Genomic DNA, 26,554 nt, shown 5'->3' on the forward strand with positions numbered 1-26,554 from the left:
CTATTCTTTGTCTTTTGAACCTATTTTTAGCCATCATATGGATCTGAAATACATATTTCACTCACTGAATTAATTCTCATATTCCTTTTTTCTAAATTTAAAAAGGTAAAAAAATTATTTTAAATAATCTACAATGAATAAGAATATGGATTAAAGGCTTTTAGTTTATGTGTCTTCATTTTTTGTTAGCCAGTAGTCTTTGACAGAAAAAAAATGGTTGTTCAGGAGTAGGATAAGATTATGGGGGGGCAGAGATATAAGGAAAAAGACATATCAGTTCTCAAAGTTTTGCTCAAGCTATGATGGAAAAAATCCATTCAAAGCATCTAAAGGAAGAGATGTAGAGGATGGTCATATCAAGCATTTTCATCCTCCATAACTAAGAAAAAATGAATAAATCCAGACTAGACTGCAGTCCTGCATCACCTATCACTCATATTATAATGTCCCAGGCTACAATGACTGGACTCATTTAAAACAATAGCTTGGTTCAAATGGGGAAATCCAAAGTCATCACTTTGGCACCACTCCCCCACTAAGGGAACAACCTAAAATTGTGAAATTCCAGGTGAAATTTCATGTTCATTGAAAATGGTTTTCTTTTCATTTTTAAAGAAAACTCTTATTTTAAGGAAGTCTGTTGGCTTTAATATTTGAGAAATATAACCCAGTACTGAAAGCAGGGTTATTACCCCACAAATAGGCAAAGGGACACTCCCATTTCCCTAAGACACTAGATAAAAGAACCCAAGTACTGAGACTGAGAACTGAGCTTTTCTTCTGGAAATGGGAGGGGGAGGGGGGAAAGCACCCATAATGCTGGTTCCTGTTCTTCCTTCTCTTTGCCTCTAAAGGTTGCTAAGGAAATACTTAACACCCTCTGAGGTTGTTCAGAAGTGCTGACAAGATATCAGAAACAAAAGCATCAATGAAACTAGGAGGGGTGATTTCTATTACAGAATCACAAAAATACTAGACCTGGGGTAGCTGGGTTGTGGTTAGAGCACTGGCCCTGAAGTCAAGAGGACCTGAATTCAAATCCCATTTCAGACACTGCCTACCTATGTGACCCTGAGCAAGTCACTTTATCTTGGTGACCTACCCCCCCACCCCCACCCCAAGAAAGGTTAGAACTTAGGTAGACCTTCGGAAGGGCAATAATGATCAGACCTATGATTTCATTGCCATAGGGTCCTCCCAGTTTGGAATTTCCTCTCTCAGTGTAGGTTGGACCTTCTCTTTAATATCTTTTGATTTGAGGAATACTTCAAATCTCCACACATTCTCCCTCTTCACCTTCTCCAGGTTATTTTTAATAAGGACACTGATATTTCTTGAAACCCTAAACCAAAGTATGTCATGCTCAATTGCTTGTATTGTCTATTAAGGAATTCTTCCATCAAAGTCCTATTAAACTGTTTGACATTAGAAATTGATGTGATTTCATCAGTGGAAATGATGAAAAAGCATCACCATCACCTTTGACATCACACCCTAAAGACCATGGAAGTTTACCATCTGACTTCCAGCTGAGTCCTTGGATGTCTTATCTCTCCCATTAGAAGGTGAAGAGCTCAGTCAAACTGAGACCTGGAAAAGTTCTTAGTTTAAAAAGGTCAGAGTCTCCCATGGTAACCAGGACCATCTCCAATCATCTTAAACCATATCTGGCTATCAGATGCAGATGGATGCAAAGGGGAAAGTGAGGCTCATAACTCTGCAAAGCACCTCCCCACCACCACCTAAATCCAATTTAATTGCAAGTCATAGTATGGCCTTCCTGATGCCATGGTCCTCTTCAAGAATGAAGGATAAACAATAGCAAGAGAGTTGTCTAGAGATCTGAATTAAATGGGTCACATATCAAGCATGTGTCACAAGCAGGATTTCAACTTATATGGTTCCAATTCCAAGGCTAGCTCCGGTAGATACAAAATTTCTAAAAATATTGTTTTATTCTTTATGGAGGAGAGAGAGAGAGAGAGGCAAGAAGAAGAGAAAGAAGATAGAAGAGAAAGGAAAATTCATGAAGGTTGATCTAGAATGGCAACAGTCTCCAGAACAGGGTTTCTTAATGTGGATGAGAGGGTCTGTGGACAGATTGGGGAGGGGGGAAGGTGATCTGTGAACTTGGAAAGGACAACAATGTCACCTTTCTTTTCCCTAACTTACAAATGAAATTTAGCATTTCTTTCCATTTTGAATGTAGGCAACAAAATATTATTGTGAGAATAAATTTTTATGTTTCACCAGATAACCAATTGAGTTTATGACACAAAAGGTTAAAAAATCCATCTTAGTCCAGAGGGTTTGTGTTAAATAGGATAAAGAAGAAATAGAGGGGGAAAAAATTCATATTTGTGGAGGCTGAAGTGAGAAGGAAAGTACCTTGGGCTCCAAAAGAAGAGTACTTGAACTCCTCCAGTAGTCAAAGAAAAGTCAAAACTAGGATTAAATAGACTGAACTGACTAGAAGAAATGTAGACCCAAAGGTTAGGACCTGGTGGTAGATAGATGAGAAAAAAATGTAAACTGGTGAAATTTACAGCCTGGAAAGGAATCTTAAGGGCTTTCAAAATGAATAATTTATAGTTAACATGCATAGCATGTTTACAATGTGCACTTTATAATTGTCATTTCATTTGATCCTCACAATAACCATGGGAGGTAGGGGCTATTATTATCCCCATGTTACATATAAGGAAACTGAGGCAAAGAAAGATTAAATGATTTGCCCAGGGTCAGCTAGATGGCAGAGTGGGTAGAGCACTGGTCTTGAAGCCATGAGGACCTGAATTCAAATTTGGTCTCAAACACTTAGTAGCTATGTGACCTTGGGCAAGTCACTTAACCCTCATTGCCTCATATCCATATCTGGCCATTGGACCCAGATAGTTCGGGAAGAGAAAGTGAGACTAGTGACTTAGCACAGCACCCGTCACTCAGATTCAGTTATCATACTTGTCATGGCATCACCTCCCTGATGTCATAGTCTTCTTTAAGAACAAAGGACCATCTCAGACACTTAATAATTACCCAGCTGTGTGGCCTTGGGCAAGTCACTTAACCCTGTTTGCCTTGCAAAAAAACCCCTAAAAATAAAATAAAAATAAAAAGAACAAAGGACCAAAAAAAACCCCATCATCAGCATAACTCATGTGAAATAAACTTGTAATACACCTTAACTATACAGAACTGATCACTGAAAATTCTATCCCCAGTGAAAAGTAGTAAGTTCCTTGTGAAGAAGGACTGTTTTTCATTTTGGTTTTGCATCTTCAGCACAGAGCATAATGCTTTGCACATGAAAGGTACTGAATAAATTTTTATCTAAAATAAGCTAGATTGTAGGGTATTAGAATGGGATGGGGGGAAATGAAACAAGGGTTGGGACTTTGGAGTATAGGAGTCTTTGATGGAGAATTTTTTCCTCTTTTAGGTGATGTCAGCGAATAATACTCCAACATTTGAGATGGTGTACCAATTCTGATTTTTCCAGGAACATAGATCATAAAGATAGGGTAGCTCCAAATAATAACAATAGATGTATTTGCATAGTTCATTATGGTTTGAATCATGCTTTACATCCACTGGCTCATTGGAACCCTCAACAATATTGTGGAGTTGGTGTTATTATCTCTATTTTGCTGATGAAGATAACTGAGGCTTTGAGAAGAACACTTGGAACTAGATACATCTCTCAAACTCATTATGTCCCAAACAATACACCCTTGATAGTCTTAGCTACGTGTTCCATAGTCATTTTGAATTCAATGGGTCAAAAGAATTTACTATCTTTCCCTCCTAGATACACTTCTTTTCTGATCACTCTTATTTCTACTGAAATAAAGGCTCATTATCCTTCTAGTCACCCAGGTTAGTAACCTCATCCCAAATTCCACATTCACACTCATTCCATATATTCTATCAGTGACAAGGATTTTGTTTTTTCTCTATCTAAAATATCTCTCCCATATATCCCCTTTTCTCTATTCACACAGCCACTACCTACTTCCGATGATCTTCAACTATCACAGGAACCCTCATAATAAGAACCTAATTAATGTCCCTATTTCAAGTCTCTTCCTTCTCCAATTCATCCTGCATCTAGTATCCAAGTGATTTTCCTAAATAAAGGTCCTAACATATCACTAACTGCTCAACCAACTCCATTGACTTCCAGTCTCCTCTAGGATATTCTGGCATTGAAAGTTCTTTAAAGCTTGGCTTTATCCTACATTTCCAGGTTTCGTATACATTACATCCCTCCTTCTTGTTCCTCACATCCAATAATCCATTTCCAAACTCCAGGTCTTTGGGTTGATTGTCCTTGTCTTTCATCTCTATCTTCTGGAATCCCTGCTTCCCTTTGAGATTTAGATCAAAGCCTCTTTTTGTATTAGGTCTTTTTTAGTCCCTGTCTGCTAATGCCTTCCCTTCCAAGGTTTTATTGTACTTGGATTACTATATTTGTTTTGGGGATCTAATTTTCTGTGTGAAAATCATTGTTTCCTTGATTGCTAATACTTAAGAATTGGGGCAGCTAAGGTAGCACAGTGGATAGAGCACCAGCCCTGGAGTCAGGAGTACCTGAGTTCAAATCCGGCCTCAAACACTTAATAATTACCTAGCTGTGCCACTTCCACTTAACCCCATTGCCTTGCAAAAACTAAAAAAAAAAAAAACCTTAAAAATTGAAATGAGAATCCTTACAAATCCAAAAATATCTGTTTTACTATATGTTTATGTATGCACATATTGTCTCTATCAGAATGTAAGTTCCTTAGAGGGAACACCCCCTCCTCTTTTGCTTTATCTTTTTATTCCGGCACCTAGAACAGTGCCTGCCAATACAGTAATGGCTTTATTAATGTTTGTTGGTTGATTAATTGAACATATGGATGGCATAGTAGATGGAGCACTGGCCCTGGAGTCAAAAGGACCTGGGTTCAAATCCAGCCTCAGACAACTTGACATTTACTAGCTGTGTGACCTTGAGCAAGTTACTTAACCTTGATTGCCTCTCATCCAGAGCTATCTCCAGTTATCCTGATTCATATCTGTCCACTGGACTCAGATGGCTCTGGAAGAGAAAGTGAGGCTGGTGACTTAGTACAACATCCCCTCACTCAAATCCAGTTCATGTGCTTGACCTCCCTGATGTCATGGTCCTCTTCAAAAGCAAAAGACAAACATCATAATCATCATTATCAATTGAACATATATATTTGGATTTGTAAAGTTTCTCATTTCAGCTTTCAAGAACTATCAAGGAAACAATGATTCCTTCATACGTTAGGACCCCAAAACAAACTTTGCTTACTTAACAATTTTGGTAAAAGTCAATCCCATTCTCAGAGACTAATTTTTGGGGGTCTTAGTTTTTATCCTGTCAATCTCATTTTTAAAATGATTTTACTTTCAATGTTGTTCTTCTTCCAATGTTGTCCATCTTCTAATAAGTCTTTTAATCAGATATTACTAATTGGATGGAAACCAAACGAGAGTCCTCCCTCTAGCAAACTACTTGAAATTTCATTCCTTTCAGATTAAAATAAAATGAGTTCATCAGATATCATTCCATGATAATGAATACTGGACTTCTCTAAAACCATTCACTAAATGAAAATTATCCCTAGTCCACAAGAAATCACACTATGGGCAGGTAAAAAGACCTAAATGAAAAATAAAACCTCTCACTTGGATGACAACACAAGCCCTTCCTAAGCATCTCATGCCATTGGAAACCACAGAGAGACTTGTTGACTCTAAAAGAACTGAGGGAAAAGAGATGTAGTCTAGTAAATATATTTAAAGACCCTGATTACATTTATCCTTAATGTGAAAAGATGTAGATCTAAAGCTGGAAGATTCTTTATAGACAATTCTCTAGGCATAGACTTATGAATCTAGAATGGGAAAGGATCTTAGACCCTTCCTTGCTCAGGCCCATCATTTTGAAAATGAAAAAACTGAGATCCAGAGAAGTTAAATGAATTGCCCAAGACTGTACAAGAACAAAACAACAGAGCTGGGATTCAAACCCAGATCCTCTGATTTCAAATTCACTCTTTCCACTGCATTATGTCACTGTTTTATTACTGCAGCTTTTGACCAACAACATCCATATTTAAAATCTGTGGAAAAACAAGAAGGAGGGAGGCGGTAGTTGGTTTTCACAGGAAATTCATTCATTTGTGGATTTGGATAAACTTGAGAAAGTCTAATAGAGGTCACTGTCATTAGTCTGTGGGTCCCTTCACCACACCAAATCGGTCAGCTGAGCTCTCCCTCAGTGGGCACGGCCTCTTTTTTGTCCCTTTGACAAAATTTCCTCTGGCATGAACAGAGCAGAAACCTTAAACACACATCGCTATAAGAACCAGATTACATAATGTCTCCATCACCCCCCTCATGACAGCTACAATTATGAGTCAATCCCTGGTTTAAATATAAAACAGGAACCTTCCTTCCCACCCCCACCCCCACCCCCCCGACGATGTGGCAGGCTGGAAGAGGTCTCCAGGCCTGTCAGTTGTCACTGATTTAGCATGAGACCAAAGGATGGTGCAATTAGGTGAAGCAAAGTGTTGCTCTCAGCCCAGATCTTCTTTATTTAAACTTTGCCTACATAGTAAACAGAAATAACTCTCCTCTTGCTGCCTTTCCACCTCTCTGTTTCCCTTCTCCATCTTAACCTGTCATTGTCTTACCCTGTGTTACTGTCTGTCTCTGTCTTTCTATCTCTCTGGCTACCCCTTTTTGTGTCTCTGTCATCCCCTTACCCCCATCATCCTTTCCATATGTCTTTTGATGCTTAAAATCCAATCAAATAAAATTCTCATTGCCCAAAGATGACACTTTAATGAACATGTGACCATAAAGGGCAGAATGCCATCTAGTCCCTTCTTTGTAGCCCCCCAAGTCTTTTGGTTTATGAGGTTTTGCATTGCTCAGACAAGCTTCACATCACCAGCAGCTCCATAAAGCCCCACCTAGCTGCCCATACTGCTCTTTCAGTAGACATGGGCCACCCCAGCACTTAGAAGCCCCGTATTTAAGTAAATAACATTGCCTTCTGATGTTCAGGGAGCCCAAGGCAGGCTGAATAAGACACCCCCTCCTCTTCATTGCGCAAAGAGCATGGCAAATAAAAGACTTGACCTAGATCTCTAGAGAGCCTTGGCATAGAAACCAATGGGCTAAGGGCCAGCTGGTAAATAAAGGGGAGGTCTTGTCTTGATTTTTCTGGCATTTAGACAAATCACCAATAGAGAAAAGGACTAGGGAGTTGGGTAAGTGAACCTGATTCACATCTTTCAAAAAAATGGAATCAATACAGTATTAAATAATAAAGGAAATTTTTACCTTAGTTGATGATATTGATTTCACATGTCTCTTGATTGTTGTCCATACTGTGGAAGCCACTGGTATTTACTTGTATTTAAGATGTCTACTGGCTAGAACCCTGGACTGGGAGTCAAGAGAAACAAGGAGCTATTACTGGAAGGATCACTATGCTAGGAAGAGACCTAGGTCTCAAATTAGCTGTTTGACCTTGGACAAGTTGCTTATTTTCTGAGACAGTGTCATTTTCGTTAAAATGAGAGGTCAGTAGATGACCTCTCTCTAATTATTATCTTTTTGTCATATATAACATTAATGTAATACAGTAACATTAATAATTATATTAATATGATGCTACATGATGTTATATTACATGTTATTGTATATATAATAAATACATAAATTACATATTTGTTTGGTGCAAGGCTATATGTATGTATAGATGTGTGTTATATGACATATGTAAATATGCATTATATTACATTATAAATACATGCGATTATATACATATAGTATACATGTGTCATCTTGCATGTATAAATATATGCATGTATAACCTCAGATACTTCCCAGCTATGCGACTCTGGACAAGTCGTGTAATCTCTGTTTGACTCAGTCAACTATAAAATGGGAATAACACCAGCACCCAACTTTCAGGGTTGCTGTGATAATCAAATGAAATATTTATAAAACTCCTTAGCTTAGTGTCTGGTACTTTGTGGGTGCCTTTCCTGCCCTGGTCTTGGCTCTACACTCTACACTCTATACTATGCCCCAATATGCTAATTACTTCCCTGAGACAATTTTTCCATCTAAAAAAAGGGGAAATAATTACCCTTGCTTCATTCCTTTCAATCTCTACACTCAATTCCCAGGAAAAGTGTAATTGTAAAATATCACATGAGAAGAATTTTGAGTTGTTTTGAAAGAAGCCATCAATATCAGGCATTCTAATGTTCTTTTAAGAAAAAATGGATATATAAATCCGCATTTTAAAAAACAGAAAAATTAGAAAGTATTTGCTCATATTGTGATTGAATGAATGAATAAATGAATGGAAAAACTATGTGCCAAGATTTACAAATATATGTATGTATAGGCTTATAAATATGTTTTTATTTGTGGATATTTATATAAATATAAAAGATAGTCCATGTTTTAAAAATGTTCACAGCTGGGGTAAACAAAATATGTAAAAGGACAGATGGAAAGTCCCAGGAGTCTTCAAAGTTCATTGCCTTGCAGGAACTTACAGTCTAGAGAGGAGCTGCCAGGCACCATTGGAAAGAGAATAAGAATCAAAATGTAGTTAAAATTCTGAGTTCCCATAAGGAGGGGTGGAGATATGGGAGATATTTGATCCGCATCAGCAAGAGAGGAAGTGGAAAAGCACATTGACAGGAACATCAATAGAGGGTCAATAGAGAAAGGACTGATACTTTACAACAGTTCCAGGTGGAGGTTATCTACCCAGATGGGCTGTCATGAAAAATGGCCATCCTTCAGAGATATTCTAGAGTTTTCTTTCTGCCAAGAGCAGAAAAGCTAATTATTTCCTAACTTGTCTTAATATTTTGTCCTTCAAAAGATGAGGGAAGAAACAGGGATAAATTATACAAAGAATTCTTGACTCTATAAAAGGAATCACAAATCATTCATTTAACAAGTATTTGCTAATCACTTGCTAAGTTCAAAGAACTACATTAGTCCCTAATGATAAAAAAAAGACCAAAAAAGTAGTTCCTACCCTCAAGCAGGTTATAGTTCACTGAGGAAATACACCATTTATATGGATGAATTGAGTGCCAAATAATTTAAGGAGGGAAAGAGTACCAATAACTATGGAGTTTAAGAAAGGTTTCCCATAGAAAGTAACATCTATGCTGAGACTTAAAAGAAATTTAGGCTTCCAAGAGATAGAGGTAAGGGGAGCAGTCCAGTGCCAAGTTCAAGGAATATTGAGGAGACCAGTTTTACTTGAAGACAGTGAGTTAAAAAGAATAATGTGACATAAATCTAGAAAAGTAAACTGAAGTCCAATTTGGAAGAGATTTATATTTCCTTTTTTAAAAATTTTTATCTAAGGCAATGGGGTTAAATGACTTACCCAAGGTCACACAGCTAGATAATCATTAAGTGTCTGAGGTCAAACTTGAACTCAGGTCCCAACTGACTCCAGGGCCAGTGCTCTATCCACTATGCCACCAAGCCACGCCTGAAAGAGTTTTAAATGTCAAGTTATTGAGTTTGTACTTCACCCTAGAATCAATTGGGAGTAACAAAAGATTCTTGAGCAAAGGAGTAAAGTGGGTTTTGAATGTTATATTTTGGCAGTTCTAGGTAGGATGGATTAGGAAGGAGAAATTGGTACATATGCTTACATATAGTCCAGGTAAAAGCCAATGATGAAAAATGCTGTAAAGGCAAAATCAATAGCATCTCTCAATGGAATGAATATGTGGGATGGAGAGTGGAAGATCAAATCTAGATCGTGAATCTAGAACTTTAGAAGAGATTTCTCTAGTGCATGTTCGCTTGTGTTTGTTTAAGACTATTAAAGTTTTAATGGACTAGCAGAAAATACTGGAAGTTAAAATATCTAAACCACCAGACAACTAAAAAGTAATAAGAAATGATAATCATATCTTTTTGAGAGTTTTATGTAATACAAAAGGAAAGATGGAATCAAATGTTAAAAAAAAAACAACGTTGGCTTATACTTAATTTTGAGTAAAGTATATCTATTATGTAAAGTAAGATATACTCAGATTAGTATTATTGTAACCCTTTTTTCCTTAATTTTAATTTGAGGTCACTAGGTGACACTGTAGAACCTGGAGTTCAAATCCAGTCTCAGACACTTTACTAGCTATGTGGCACCAAGCAAATTCTTTCTGTGTCAGTTCCCAAAATGAAGATTATCATAGCAATTATCTCACAAGATTATTGTGGAATCAGTAGTAGGTGCTTAATAAATAATTGTTCCTTCCCTACTTACAGGAAGTCTTTACTGATTCCCCTAGTTTTTTATTTTTCTTTGCCTCCTCAAATTATCCAGTATAAGGGGCAGTGGATAGAGCCACTGGACCTGAGTTCAAATTGGACCTCAGCCATTTAATAATTACCTAGCTGTGTGACCTTGGGCAAGTCACCTAACCTTGCAAAAAAATTGCCTTGCAAAAAATCAAACTTAAAAAAATTATCTTTGTGCCTAAAAGAATGTAAAGCTCCCTACAAACTATTTTGCATTCTATCTATAGCACCAAACATAATATTTTGTTATTGCTTAATAAACGTATACTTTCTTGGTTGCTTCGTCACCTCTGGGCTCTAGCTATTAAGTGGAAAAGATTTAAGGGAGACCATTGGGAAAGCAAGATGGAGACCCACAATGTTGCCATACATGAAACAGAGAAGTAGCAGATGTAGCTGCCTTGGAACTCTTAACTCATCACTACCCTCTGTCCTTCTGATGGGAGGGTGAGGCCATGGACGCCAAACCACTAAGTATCTGTCACTTGGTAGGCTCTTAATACACGTTTTACTGATTAACTGGGTCTTTTTTTTCTGATAGAAGTGAATCTACAAAATAGGACTCCTTTGGAATGGTTCCTTATCCAAACTGTTCTAAGTTACTCATTAATTATTCCTATGTGGTGTTGGAAAGGTGAGGTGGGGATTTGGTGGGGATTTGGAGGGGAGAAGATGGGATCTGGACACTGTGCTGAAATGGTTAACCCTAATTAAGTCATGGCCATTTCCCTTAAGTGGCATTTCCTGTAAGTATATGACTGTTGGGTTGAGGTGGTATGCCCCCTACTCATCTCACCTTTATGTATTCATGAATCCTCTGGTTGGAAATAAAAATTTCTTTAATTTTTTTTTCAAATTGCTTCCATCCCTTCCAGGCCTCTGATGGAAACACCCAGGTTACAGATCAAACCACCCTTAAAATAGCAATATTAAAATAACTGGCAAGGCATATTTCAAGCAACATGAAGCAACCGATGATACACAGCCTTCATAACCATTACTGACACTGACCCACTTCCCTGGGATGTTTAAAGAATGAATGAATGATGGACTGTATGACTGTGCAAACATAAAGTGTGATTCAGCCTTGCCAAGGTGAAGCATCCACTCAGAAACAGTGACACCTTCCTCTTCTGAAAGCCCCCACACTCCCTAGGGTCATTTCAGGAAGCATTGGCAATCATCTCTTACTCTGTAAACCTTTCCCTCCTCATCCTCCAACTCCTCCTGTTCTTCTGAATAGCCAATATACCCAACTACCACCTGTCTTCCCTTCCTTCTAGTTCAAATGGATAACACGATGAGCAGGCTAGTGTCCGCAGGCCCTGATGCAAATACTCATTTGAAATCTGAGTATGATGGAGCCCCAATAGCTGTAGACTATATACAAGAACAGAAGGTTCAGCAAAAGTCCCAACTGATTTGGAAAGATTTTTTTTTCCCCAAGAGCTTAAGAAACTTTAACATGTCATAGATCAGCAAATGTAAAACTAGAAATCATTATCTAACTCCCCTAATCTTTGTAGATGAGGGAAGGGAGGAATGAAGACATTAATCCCACTTACCCACAAATGGAAGAGGGAAACAATTTATTAAGGGCTTACTATCTGCCAAGCATTCTATACAATTAGTAGCTTATTTGATCCTCACAACAATCCTGGGAGGTAAGTACTATTATCTCCATTGTACAGCTTGGGAAACTGAGGCAAGCAATGTTTAAAGGATCATACAGCTATTAAGTGTCTGAGCCCAAATTAGAATTTGTCTTTATGACTTTAGGTCCAATGATGTGTTCCGTATGCTACCTAGCTGCCTCAAAAATTTGTAGCTCTGAAATTCTATAATTCTTATAGTAGAGCTGAGACTAGAATCCAGATTTCCTAACTCCTAATTCAGTCACCTTTCCATTAAAAGGGTTTGACCTCTCTAATTCACCAATCTCATTATACCATAGCAGGGGTGTGTGTTGGCAAGCATTTAACAACAAGTGACACATTTTTCATTTAACTTTAATCTGCATCGTTATTTTCTCTATCACTTTTCTTAAGTCTAGACAATAAAAATGATAGATTAAGTCCTGACTTGTAGCATTTGCTGATTTCCCAGGTGTAAATGCTCCCACTGAAAATTTAACAACTGACTCTCTATTCAGTTCAAGACACTCTAGCCTACCCCTGTATTAAGTCATAGAGATGAGGGGGAAAATGAAATACAAACTAAGTTTTTTTTTTTTTTAATCAAAGTGATATAACTAGTCAGGATTAGAACTAGGGCAATATTCTTTATTATTACCTGAGAATCCAATGGAATTACCCCCCCCCCCCAATAAACTGTTATCCAAAGCAAGTTTTTTTTGTGTCTATGTGTTTTTTTTTTATGGCGCACCTACTATGTGTGTAGGCACTGTGCTTCCTGTTATACCCTAGCTCTTCCAAAAAGAATAAACTATTTCAGGGATGGGCCCAGTTACATCATATTCCGGGTCTGGATATGACACTGTCTCTGGGCCCACTGTAGTATGACCCACACCCTGTCTCTGAGAACATGGAAAAAGATGAGCAACAGTTTCAGAACCAAAATACCCCAAAATACATTTTCTTGTATCCCTCAACTTTTGCAGTTAAGACAGGTGAGTTAAAGAAAGGCCCAAAGAAGCCTTTCAAATCCCCAGTTCTGGGTGGGGTCTGTCTGGCAGGGGTCCAGACTGAGACACACCCACAATGAAAATCTGATTTGTTCAATGGAGAACTTTATGATTTTGTAGAAGAAAGACAGAGAGGCCAGAAACTAAAGACAGAGACAAACAGAAAACAAGAATGGTGGAAAAGGGGAGGAGGGTCTGGGAATGAGAAAGAGAGGTCCAAAGTAAGACATACACCGAAAGAGAGAGAGAGAGAGAGAGAGAGAGAGAGAGAGAGAGAGAGAGAGAGAGAATCCAAGAAACAAGGAAAGGGGGGGGAGAGAAGAGATGTTAGGAAGAGGGAAAAGAGAAACAAGACCTATTGAGGGAGGCACAGAATAAAACTCAGAGATAGAGACAAGAGAATCAAGATACTGATCAAAAAAAGAGGGAGACCGAGGAGGAGGAGGAAGAGGAGGAGGAGGAATGAGAGATCATGGTGGGGAGGGAAAGAAGAAGGAAAAGAAAACAGAGATATGGACAGATTAAACCAGAGAAAGACAAGTAAGAAGATGAAAGAGAATACCGAAGGAAAGGAAGGAGACAGGAGGAATGAAAGAGAGAATAGTGGGAAATAAAGAAACAAGAGAGTCAAAAAAACAGGAAGAGGAGGGAGCAAAGGAAAGAAGAAAAGAGAGAGAGGGAGAAAAGAATTAGAAGAAGAAAAATTAGAATTAGAAGGAGAATTGGAAGAATTAGAAGGAAAAGAAGAAAGGAGGAGGAAGGGATGAGGATAAGGAAGAGAAGAAATCGAAGGAAAGGAAACAAAGGCACACACAGGGAGAAGAGAGATAAAGGCAGAAGTGATGAGAGAAACAGGGAGAGAAACAAGAAAAAGAGGGGGAAATTAAGGGAGAAAAAGAAAACAGGAAGGATGGAGACGTGGGGGGAGGGAGAGGCAGAGCCACAAAGTCAGTCAGAGACGTCCAGGGAGACCCCAACAGAGAGGTCCCAAGCCCCGGGACAGAGGAGTCTTGGGAGCCCTTCCTCCTCCCCACGTCTGCAGTGAAACGGGCTTTAAACGGCATCAAAGGGCTGGCTGCTCTCAATGGAGCTTCAGAGAGGCCGAGTGGCCTTCCCTCCAGAGGGCCCTTGCCAGCATTCCTCTGCCCTCCGAATGGCAAGGAGTAGGCCTTTCTCGGGGGGAGCCAGAGCCCCATTTCCATGGCCCTCTCATACAGCCTCTGTTGTATCTGCGGGGCCTGCAGAATGTAACCGCTGCAGCCGCGGGAACAAAACCCCCATTCATGGGCCGGGGCAGCTTCCTCTCCTCGCTGCTCCGGCCACCGAGGGCTTGGCTCCCGGCACGCCAGGGGCCGGGCCCGGGCTTCGCCGGCTCAACAAAACGCTCAAAGGCTCCCGGCTCGGCCCGCCGAGGCTGTCTGGTGGGCTCCTTTTTGTTCAGGGGGGCCCTACAATGAGAATCAGCTGTCGCTCGCCCGCGTTTCTGCACTGGGGGAGGAGGGAGTACATGCACACTGACATCTTTTCATGGAGGAAATCCTCCGTTCAATCACAGCTCATTATAGCGAAGAAGTCAGCTTGCACTAACCTCCGCCCCCGGCTCTCTTTCCCCCTCCACCCCCATTCTCTCCCGCCCCCACCTTTCTTTCTTTTTTTTTTTCTCCTTTTTTTTCCTTTTTTTTTGCTTGGGATGGTATGTTCCAAAGGAACAGAAGTTATAAGGCTACATTGTTTCTAATCTACCGCCTCTGAAATCCCATCCCAGGGGTCATTTCCTGACTTTTGTGTCCCTGCAATCATCCCCCTCCCCTCCTCCCTCTCAGAATGCTCTCATTCCTCTCTCTCCCTCTCCCTCTGTCTCTGTCTCTCCTTCCCTTTTTCTCCCTCTCTCTCCTTCCCTTTTCTCTCTCTCTCTTTCCCTTTTTCACCTTCTCTCTTTCCCTTTTCTCCCTCTCTCTTTCCCTTTTTCTCCTTCTCTCTCGCTTTTCCTTTTTCTCCCTCTCTCTCTCCTTCCCTTTTCTCCCTCTCTCTTTCCCTTTTACTCCTTCTCTCTCTCTTTCCCTTTTTTCTCCTTCTCTTTCCCTTTTTCTCCTTCTCTCTCTCTTTCCCTTTTTCTCCCTCTCTCTCCCTCTCTCTCTTCCCCTTTTCTCTCTCTCTCTTTCCCTTTTTCACCTTCTCTCCTTCCCTTTTCTCCCTCTCTCTTTCCCTTTTACTCCTTCTCTCTCTCTTTCCCTTTTCTCACTCTCTTTCCCTTTTTCTCCTTCTCTTTCCCTTTTTCTCCTTCTCTCTCTCTTTCCCTTTTTCTCCTTCTCTTTCCCTTTTTCTCCTTCTCTCTCTCTTTCCCTTTTTCTCCCTCTCTTTCCCTTTTTCTCCCTCTCTCTCTCTTTCCCTTTTTCTCCCTCTCTCTCTCTTTCCCTTTTTCTCCCCTCCCTCTCTCCCTCCCTCTCTCTTTCCCTTTCTCTCTCTTTCCATCTCTCTCTCTCTCTCTCTCTCTCTCTCTCTCTCTCTCTCTCTCTCTCTCTCTCTCTTCCCACCCTGGACTGTGATTGAGCAAAGGACATAATTGCAGGGCTTCTCCAGTCGCCTTTTCCAGGACTGAAACACTCAACACGTTTTAACTTTGGAGCTGTGGTTTCACACCAAAGATCAGCTTTCTGTTTTTCACTCCTGGGTAAAAAGGGAGGGGGGGGAGGAACTCCTCCTTTACCCATCTCACTTCCAGCAAGGTTGCTTGGCCCAGTACAGAAAATAAACATCCAGAATCCACAAGGAGTCTTTAATGGTCAAATAAAGGTGGCTGGATCTCCCAACCTTCTCCTTGCCCCTTCTCTTTATCATCAAAAATACAGAAACCAAATCTGCTTTCTGGAGGGGCTCTGGCCAAATTTAAATCCTGAGAATCATAGAATTATAGAAATAGAAATAGACTTAGAGAAACCACATGCAGGGGTGGAAAGCATGCTGGACCTCCCAGGGGGAGAGGATGTGGATTCAGATCCCAGATCTACCATTTTCTACCATAAGCAAATTAGTCTTTATCCTTACCTGTAAAATGAGGGGATTGGCAAAGATGCCCTCAACTCCAAGTCTGTGACCCTATGACCTCTTTGGGACTCAGTTTCTCTAAAAATCAAGGTTTTATATTAGATAATCTATGAAATCCCCTCCATCCTAAATCTATAAAGTTCTAATCTCATCCAATCCTACTTTGTTGTGGTTGTTCAGCTGTGTCCAACTCTTAGTGACCTCTTTTAGAGTTTGCTTAGCAGAACTAACTCCAGCAGTTTGTCATTTCCTTCTCCAGTTCATTTTACAGATAAACTAGTGAATGCCAGGCTGAATTTGAACTCAGATTTTCCTAACTCTAAATCTTAAACTCTATTCACTTTGACATCAACTCATAATTGACAGCTAAGGAAAACAAATCTTAGAATGGGGTTGTCACTTACCTATAGTTAGGAAAAAGCAAACTCATTCTAGTAATTCTCCCCCCCCACACACACACATAAATCCTAAAAATAAGTTCTCCGAAGGGTATTTTTCTGAGAAAAAAAAAGTATTACTCAGGAATGTGTAGAGTTCAGATTTTATGTGATTCATGTTCATCTCCAAATTAGAAACCACTTCCCCTTAAGCCTGTGGAAAAGGAAGGTATAAGTTATGGCTAGGAGTCAGTCTTCAAATACATTTCCTTAAGAGTACCCTCTATGCTTCTTTCATTTCCTGCATTTGGGGACACTGTTTGACCTTTCTCATTAAAGCAATATTTTAGAGTGCTGAATATGATTTTTAAAAATCATTGTCTACCTTTTTGGGCTCATTTCTCTTTCCTGAGAAAACACTCAATCCTGAGTCAAGCTCCAGGGGCAGGACCTTGCAATAGATTTTCTGAAGACCCAAAAGAACTAGTCATGTTTCATTATACTACAGGTACAAATACATGGAAAATAACACTCAGAGAACAGAGATTCTGGACAATGGGAGTCAAAGAGCCAAGAGTCAAACATATTCTTTTATATTTCTGAAAGAGACCATACTGGCAAGTCTCTAAGCCAAGTAGTTCCATTCAGAGAAAGGTAAAATGCAGGTAATAGGAGGAAGTATAGACTGACTGCCATGGGGAGGGGAGAGGGAAGGAAATGTGGTAGAAAAATGTGGAACTCAAAAAGCTTGCAAAAGGATCAAGGTTGAAAACTATCTTTGCATATAATTAGAAAAAAAATAAAGAAAAAATATTTAAGGGAACAGATAGAATTCTAGCCTGGTACCCTCTTTCTGAGGAGGACAGAGAGGCCTCTGGTTCCAACTTCCTGCTTCCCCTCCAGCAGGAATTGAAGTTTCCTTTGGAAAAGGATGGAGGCAGAAGGGGCTAAAGTCTACTCTGCTTCCCTTTAAGTTTACACAATGACCCCCTCATGCTACATGTGGGGAACAGTTCTTGACACATGTGGGGCTCCTTAGGGGGTACAAGATTTGCAGTGGTATAATGAGGTCAAAGGGCAAGGCCATATACTATTTGGTAACTTTATGTCTTCAGAATTTTGTTTCTTAGAAGCTTTCCATCCTACCGGTTTGACTTTGCCTGGAGAATTTTAATACATGGGGATGGATGGATGGATGGATGGATGGATGGATGGATGGATGGATGGATGAAAAATCATCTGTACTTGTATCCTTGTCCACAAGAAATGTTTGTTCTCAATTTTCAAAGAAGACCACAACATCAGGGTGGTGATGCCATTGACAAGTACATGAATTGGATTTGATTGAAGGAATGCTGTGCTAAATTACCAGCCTCATTTTCTCCTCCAGAACCGTCTGGGTTCAGTGACCAGATATTAATCAGGATAACTGGAAATGGACCTGGATGTGAGGCAATCAGGGTTAAGTGACTTGCCCAAGATCACCCAGCCTAGTAAGAGTCTAGTGTCTGAAGCAGAGTCAAATTTCTATCCCCTTCCACAAGAAATGAACCCTTGGGGACAGCTAGGTGGTACAGTGGAATCAGGACAACCTGAGTTCAAATCTGATCTCAGATACTTAATACTTATTTAGCTGTATGACCTTGGGCAAGTCCCTTAACCCCATTGCCTTGCCAAAAAAAGAAAAAAGAAATGAACCCTTGGAAACTTTCTTAAAATCTAGAATAGCTGTTAAAATATTCACAGCTTTCTATTCCTCAACCACAAATTATAAAATGTAATAGTAACTCCCCCCCCTTCCCAGGTTCCCATCATCTCTAACCCCTTCCTGAGAAACAGGTGGAGAAAAGTAGTTCCACTAACTAGTTCTAGTGAAGAATGAAATTATTATTAAAACAAGTCAAGAAATCCTTAGTCTGCCATAACAGAGTTCAATTGGATGTCTAGATTATTCCAGATTACTCATTCTATATTATCATTATTGAAGTTTCCTCATGGCTATAATATCATGCCACCATGGCAATCTTGTTTCCCTAACTTCTCATCAATTTTCTCTTTGTGTCTAGGTGGTCTATATCCCAATAATCCTTCGATCTCTGCTTCTATTATCTTTCCCCAAGTACTCTTCACCATATTTCCCCATTCTGTTTCCTAGGTCTCTTTGTGTGAGTGTATTTCATTAATATACAATGCTATTTATTACTCCTACCTCCCCACCTTTCATGTATCCTGTTTCTTTAGAATAAACTATCCTCTTCCAGAATTACATTCCATATATGAAACTTCTCACATTTAATCTCAAGTCAAATTTGCCTCCTCACCTTGGTGTCAATCATCCTACTTGCTTGTTGCTCATACATTGCGCATCTAGATCCGGGCTGTCCAAAATACATTATCTCTGAACTTCAATTTTCACAAGCAAAAAAGTAAAATAATAATTATGTCTGAAATGCATATTAGATTTTAATTCCATCACTAATAAATAATCTCATTGATGTTAATTTTCTTTGGTGTTTTTAAGCAGTATTAATTGATCTGTGAAATATATTCCATCTGTATGAGGCAGATACTCATTATGCACCTATCCTTATACTGTTGCGATGTCGCTTGGTTGTTTTGTGTTTGCTTTCTTACTTTGCTCCTTTTAGTTCCCCCCACTTTATTTTTTTTTGTTGTTGTTTTTTCTCAAGATAGTGAAGTTAATCGACTTGCCCAGAGTCAACACAGTTAGGTAATTATTATTAAGCATCTGAGGTCACATTTGAACTCAGGTCCTCACTGAACTCTAGGACCATTGCTCTATCCTGTGCTCTGTCCACTGGACCATCTAACTGGCCCTCCCCCACTTTCTAAGAAGTTAAAAGTACCATGACTTTTCATAGCACTTGCTAAACCTAGCTAAGGTAAGACTACAAATTAACGATTATATTAGAGTACTGTATTTTTTATTCTGGGTGGGGCCTTCGAATAATTATTTTATTGCAACCCTAAGATAACCTAAGGTTGTACACTCTTGGTCTAGATAGAGTCATGTAGTTTATTGTTAACTCATTTCCTGGATTTTGATTTCCTATGAGTTTCTGAGCATCACCATTGCTATTCTTTATCCTATATTTTAGCTACTCTTTATGTATACAGTTTATTGGATATAAAGAAATAGTTTCCTCCTTTCCCTTTTCTCATTTCTTTCTCCTCCTTCTACTTACTCCTAATATTAATGGTTAGCATTTGTATAGCTGTAACCTTAACTTGAGTCTAAATACATAATAGAAATAAGGTATATTTATAAAACAGGGCCTGAATTCATAGTAATTCTGTATTCAGAAGGATATTTATGAAGTGAATCATGCATATGTCATCATTTAAAGAACAAAACTCTCTAGCAATGGTCTGGGGACTTGGGGGTGGGAGATCTCAGTTTCTAAGAAAGATTCCTCTTCCTTATGTAGTTCCCATTGTACCTTCATGCTACAAAGGATTGAACATAGTCAATCATGGTGTTTATGACAGATAATATTAAATTTAGGAAATGTACTTTTTAACAGAATAAAATTTAAAAATATACAAATAGAAGTGAGATTAGGGCACAATGTAGGGTGAACCTCAGCTGGCTTGTTTCTCTCCTGCAAGCTGCTCTGTTAAAAACAAACACACTCACACATCCTTCCTAGTTTGGTCATTCAGATCGATGCCATCTCTGATGGCCTTAAAGAAAAACCTGGCAGCTGCCAGTTGCTGTTCCTGTCTCCCTGTCTCTATAGGATGATGAAGACCTCTCTCTTCTCCTTTCTACATGGTCCTCAAGAGTCCCAAAACATCAAGGAGAGGAAAGGAAGTTCTGTCCCCCCTCTGTCTGGTTTTGGTCTCAAACACTGATTTTTTTTCCTTTTCTTTTAAAAATTGGTTTCCTTATTTTGCCAAAAATGGTAGTGCAGTGACCACCCATGATTTGACTCCACTGCTGATGGTCACAGAAATTGTGACCTGCTCCATTTCCATCCCGGGCAGGTTTACCCCTCTTTAGGCACTACCATTGATCCCCACCCTCAATACTACCATATTGGGTGCTGACATCTGAATGACCCCAGTGCTAGCAAACTCAAATGATCCACCAGTCTCAGTCTCCCTAAGAGCAGAAATTACAGGCATGTACCACCATACCCAGTTCAGTTACCATCTTATTAATCTGCTATTCACTTTCCAACTCTGTCTTCCTCTTCTAAATGCCTTGCCTTTAATCAAAAACAATAGTTAAAAGATCATGTATGCCTCTAAGATCTTTAGGGTTGGGTTTTTTTTTAGTTATTGAGTTTTTTTACCCCAAGTTTTCATAATCTTCATCAATGCTTCTTAGATTCTTTCTGGCCATATCTTTTGTGCTCATGTGAATCACTGGAAGGGAGTAGCTGATATCAGATTTGACAGTTCTTCTGAGACAATTCTACCACATCCTGGATCTATGTTCTGGGAAGACAGAAGATCTCTCATTTGTCATTATTAGAACAGTAAATCACTGCCTTGGTACTCCTAGTATGTAGTTAGCAACCACCACTACTTCCCCTCCTTCTGACCATTACCAGATAATGTTTCATCTGACAACATCAATGAAGCTACCACATCTCTCAAAAAGAACAAGTAGCTACTTGGTGATCAGAGGGTTTTGCTCCCTTCTCTCTGGAAGAGTCCATATCTAATAATTATCAATGCTCACTAGCCATTTTTTCTTTTCTCCTAGGAAGCTAGAAGGCACATTGGAGAATGTACTGGACTTGGAGTAAGGTCCATTTCAAATCCTGCCTCAGAAATCTACTATGTGAACTGGGTAACCCTTCTCTGCCTCAGTTTACTCATCTGTAAAATAAAAAGGTTGGACTCAACTTCTAAGATTTCAAAATCTATGACCTGATAAGTCAGATGTTTGCTAAAGAAAACACTTGCTAGGTTCTGTGATTCCTTGTGTTCAATTCTTGCCCTCTTTCCTCCTAACCCAGGTCATGGTTACCCTCTGCCTCTTTCAGACCCTTTTCCTTTTTTTTTTTTAACTTTGAAATCTTTCTTCTGTTTTTTGTTTTGTTTTGTTTTGTTTTATTTTTTAAAAAAGCACTTATTTGTCCTGATATTTTGGAGAGTAAAACAGTTCTTCAAACCCTTTACTTCTCTTCTAAAAAGGGCATAAGCTTTAATTGAACAAATCTATGTGACACAGTACTTGATGCTGGCAGAAAAGCAAAGTTCTAGCAGTTTTCCATATTTTCTGGAAGTAAGAGCCCTGTTGTCTGGTATCACTGAAAAAAAAAGACAACAAATCACATTTTTCCAAAGAAATGATGATGATATGACTTCAGTCTACCTTGGCACTGATCTTTGTGAGAAAGTTGGAAGGTGCTTACTCTTGGGAGATGTAACATTTTTTTTTCTCACAAGTTAAGACTTCAGTCCACCCAGAGAAGCAGTCTTCTAGTGATATAGATTATAACCCTTACAAGCCCTCTCATCCTGTGCAGTCCTTGTCCATGTCCTCTCATAAATCTTCCATAGATAATCTACTCAGCACATAGAAACTTTTCTCTAGATCTATTAATATTCTACAGGAAATAGTGTTGTACAGTGCTTACCATATGCTGTCCCTTGCATTCAATACATGACTGGCCCAGTTTCTTTTCTAACCATACATTCTCTTCATGATATCTTTGGGGGAAGAGAAGGAACAAACATTTATTAAATGTCTACTGTGAACTAGTTGTGCAAATATTATCTCATTTGATCCTTATTTTCTTAAAGATTTCCATTACTCCCACTTAAGAGCTTACAATTCTATAAGGGAGGTGCTATTATTATCCTCATTTTACAGTTGAAGAAACCAAGGCAGACTGACTGACCCAGGGCCATACAACTAATAAAGTGTCTGAAGCCCTATTTAATCTCATGTCTTCTTGATTCCAAGTCCAGGATTCTATCTATACAACACTTGCCTTCTTTTTGTTCACAGATCATCACTGGCAGCATTCTAATAAATCACTCCACTGCCTTTTGGGGTCACAAATAGATTTGGTACTTCAGAGATTATGCTGCTCCATGCTTCTGTTACCAAGGAAATACTTCGTATTTAAAAAATCTGACATTTCATCAACATGAGGAACTTGGTTAGGGAATTCTCTCTACTGGTAATTATGACTCAGAGCCAAATTCTAGGGAGTTGCCTGGGGATTTTAGAGGCTAAGTGAATTGTCTAAGGTCATAGACATAGTAGGTATCAGAAGGAAGATTTTAATATAGGTCTTCCTGACTTTTAGCTCTGCATTGCTTGTTATATTTGTATACAGTATATTTTTATATTACATATATGTGCTTATATATTGTTGTTTAGTCATTTTTCAGTCATTTCTGACTCCTCATACCCCATTTAAAGTTTTCTTGGCAAAGATACTGAAAGGGTTTGTCCTTTCCTTCTCCAGCTCATTTTATAGATGAGGAAACTGAGGCAATGGGATAAAATCCAGGGTCACACAACTAACAATTATCTGAGGCTAGATTTAAATTCATGAAGATGAGTTTTTCTGACTCCAGGACCTATCCAATAGATTTGCTATCCAATAGCTGCCCATATTTTTATATGTATATATGTATGTATACTTAAATACATAAACATTATATGATCTATGTTTTACATCAATGGTAATGTTAAATATATGTATATTATATGTACATTTGTATATTTGTATACAGATACACATAAATACATTGTTGTTGAACTGTGTCAGTTGTATCCTATTCATTATGACCACATGTCGAATTTTCTTGACAAAATACTGGAATGGTTTGTCATTTTTTTCTCTGGAGATGAATAGGGTTCAAGTGATTTGCCTAAGGTCATACAACTAGTAAGTGTCTGTGGTCAGATTTGACCTCAATCTTCCTGACTCCAGGTCCGGTACTCTATCCACTGTACCATTTAGCTGACCAGTACACCTACATTCACCACACACACACACACACACACAAACACACACCCCCTCCCCCAAATACATAGACATAAAACATTTTGTACTAAGGCTGAAAGAGAGTAAATGACTTGTCCAGGGTCATATGGCAAACAAATGTATTTGAACTCAAGACTTCCTGACTCCAAGTATGTCCATTATGCCACAAAGGAGTTTTAATATATTCTTATTGACTTCACTTGAATTTAATTTATCTATCCAATCTATCATATAAATAGGTATTAAACTTGTCAAAAATTTTAGGTACACTAGATGTGATTTCTTATAGATATAAAAATTTGTTATATTTTCTAAATAAATACCAAAACAAAGCCAAAAGTATTTTTTTTAAGTAGTTAATACAGGGGTGGCTAGGTGGCGCAGTGGATAAAGCACTGGCCCTGGAGTGAGGAGTACCTGGGTTCAAATCCGGTCTGAGACACTTAATAATTACCTATCCATGTGGCCTTGGGCAAACCACTTAATCTCATTGCCTTGCGCAAAAAAAAAAAAAAAAACTAAAAAAATGTAGTTAATACAGTTGATAGTACACCAGGCCTGTAGTTGGGAAGTCCTGAGTTCAAATTTAGCTTCAGATACTTATTAGCTGTGTGACCCTGAACAAATCACTCAGCCCTCATTGCCTCAAAAAAAAAAAAAAAAAAAGGATTTCAGTAGTACAGATGACCTGGTGAAGGAAAAGGAAGTAATTTAGAATATCCTATTAACTCTTAACAGTATTGATACAGAGAAACCTGAGCATAAATCAGCGGCAACAGTATGATCTATTATATCAAAGTCAAAGTACTCTCACAATTGAACTAGTTCCATTTTTTGAAACTAGTTTAACTCTGATAGTTGGAGAGAAAAGGCAAAAGGTATTAGAGAGAGAATAACCTCTTACTTAGTCAGGAATAGCATATAGAATTAAGAGGTTAAGAGGAAAGCCTTCATCAGCAACATTATTAAATGGATATATCAATGCCCAGAGAGATTAAGGAAATGAATGAAACAGGGTAAGAGTAATAGATAGTCCTTTGGGAGACAGAGAAACCTAAAAAGGGGTGGGAGTGATAACTGATGAGGAGATATTACAGGAGATGAATAAAAAATCAGAGACAGCAAAAATCTCAGTTCTTCCCTTCAGATTGAGCGGCAGAAATCAAATTTTCTTCTTCTCTTTTTACTACCTAGCTATATCAAAGGCAGTCACTATTACTGACTCCCTCCTAGAATCTACTGCCCTACCTCCCACTTTGTTCTCTTGATAATTTTCTTTTTCCTATCGTGACTGAAACTTGAGAAGAAAGTGGAGATATTTCCAGATTGATTTCCATGATTCAAATATCTCCCCACTCCTGTCATCCTCCATACAGCTAACAAAGTGATTTTCCAAAAATATAGGTCTAGTCATGTCACTGTAATACTCAAGAAACTCCAGTGGCTCCCTTGTACCTCTAGGATCAGAGATAAACTCCATTATTTGACATTCAAACTTTTCACAACCTGTCTATCCTACTTTTCTAGTCTTCTTATATGTTATTTCTTCCCATATATTCTACAATCCAATAATACTATCCAGAATATCACAGTCACTATCTTTCTAACTATAGCATCAGTTATCCACTATGCTTAGAATAAAGGGTGTCCTGGAGCTAGCTTGAACCAACTCAAGAGAGATGGCTATTACATTTTCAGTGTGAGCATTTATACATCATCAATTATCAAATGCTACAAACCAGGTCTTGATTTACTGTTTTATCTTAGAGTGGTAAAGAAAATGTTAATAATTCAGATTAAACTTTAAAGAGTGCAGATTGTGTACATTTCCCTCCCCCCCAGAGAGCTGGTTGTTAAACATTTATATGTAGGTAGATATATTCTTCTCTCCTCATCTCTGCCTCTCTTGGAATTCCTGGTTTCTTTTAGTCAATTTTAGTGCCACCTTTTGCAACTTTCCTAGACCTCACAACTGTTAGGGTTCTTCCCTTTTTATCTAATCTCGTAGCTACTTCATATACTTATATGTATGTGTATATATACATACATATATATATACACATACACACATATGAATGTGTATACACACACATATATACATATATACATATATATATAAATATATGTATATATATATATATATATATATTGGTTTCCCCATTAGAATGTAAGTTCATAGAGGGCATGCACTATTTGACTTTTATATTTATTTCCCAAGAGCTCAATTCATCCTATCAATAAGTATTTATTTGCCACACACTGTGTCAATCCTGGAAATACAGAGACAAAAGTGAAAAACCTGCCCTCAAAAAGCTTATATTCCAATGTGAGAGATAGCACATTTGAAAAAATCAATACAGGATGTATACATTTGGCTGGGGATCCGAGAAAGGCTTCATGTAGAACAGGGTTGGGGAATATCCAGCCTGCAAACCATATGGGGCCCACAAAATCATTTGTTCTGGCACTGCCTCAGCAACCTCAGACTAGACTTGAAATTCAAAAACTCTAGGAGCTTTTTAGGGGTAAATTAATTAAATGTTTGACCAAATAAAGCAGGCTAAATTTTGAGTTGATAACTTTTTATGGCCCTCAAATGATGTTATAAATATCCAAACTACCCTTAGAAGAAAAAATGTTCCCTATCCCTAATGTAGAAGGTGACCCTGAACTGAATCTTCTTTTTTTTTTTTTTTTTCTTTGTGTAAGGCAATGGGATTAAGTGATTTATCCAAGGTCACACAGTCAGGCAAATTAGTAAGTGTCTGAGACCAGATTTGAATTCAGATACTCCTGACTCCAGGGCCAGTGCTCTATCCACTGCACCACCTAGCTACCCCCCTGCCTGAGCTGTATCTTGAAGAAAACCAGGACAAGAGGCAAAACTGGGGAAGAAGGGCATTATATTATATATGTATGTATATAAAGCAGGCTTACATATATGATTTACAACTTTGCCCCTTAGGCAAAGTATGCAAAAAAAGGCAGCTAGGTTATGGAGTGAATAAAATATTAAACTGAGAATTCAGAAAGTTGAGTTCAAATCAACTCACTATTTAACTCTTAGGCTTAATCTCTTCATCAGTAAAATGGGGATTATTATGTAACTAAAATAGGACATCTGTAAA

General features: G+C 38.6%; 1 long non-coding RNA gene across 1 annotated transcript; it reads right to left on the reverse strand.

The window, feature by feature from the left end:
* Nucleotides 1–21,607: 21,607 nt before the first annotated feature.
* LOC141520255 (uncharacterized) lies at nt 21,608–22,581 on the reverse strand. The gene is made up of 3 exons (XR_012477568.1): nt 22,419–22,581; nt 22,062–22,134; nt 21,608–21,731 (listed from the first exon to the last, which is right to left on the reverse strand). It is a non-coding gene; the product is annotated as an uncharacterized LOC141520255 (long non-coding RNA).
* Between the last annotated feature and the right edge of the window lie 3,973 nt (nt 22,582–26,554).

Source organism: Macrotis lagotis, chromosome 4 (genome assembly GCF_037893015.1).
Source record: "Macrotis lagotis isolate mMagLag1 chromosome 4, bilby.v1.9.chrom.fasta, whole genome shotgun sequence".
Classification (NCBI taxonomy): Eukaryota; Metazoa; Chordata; class Mammalia; order Peramelemorphia; family Peramelidae; genus Macrotis; species Macrotis lagotis.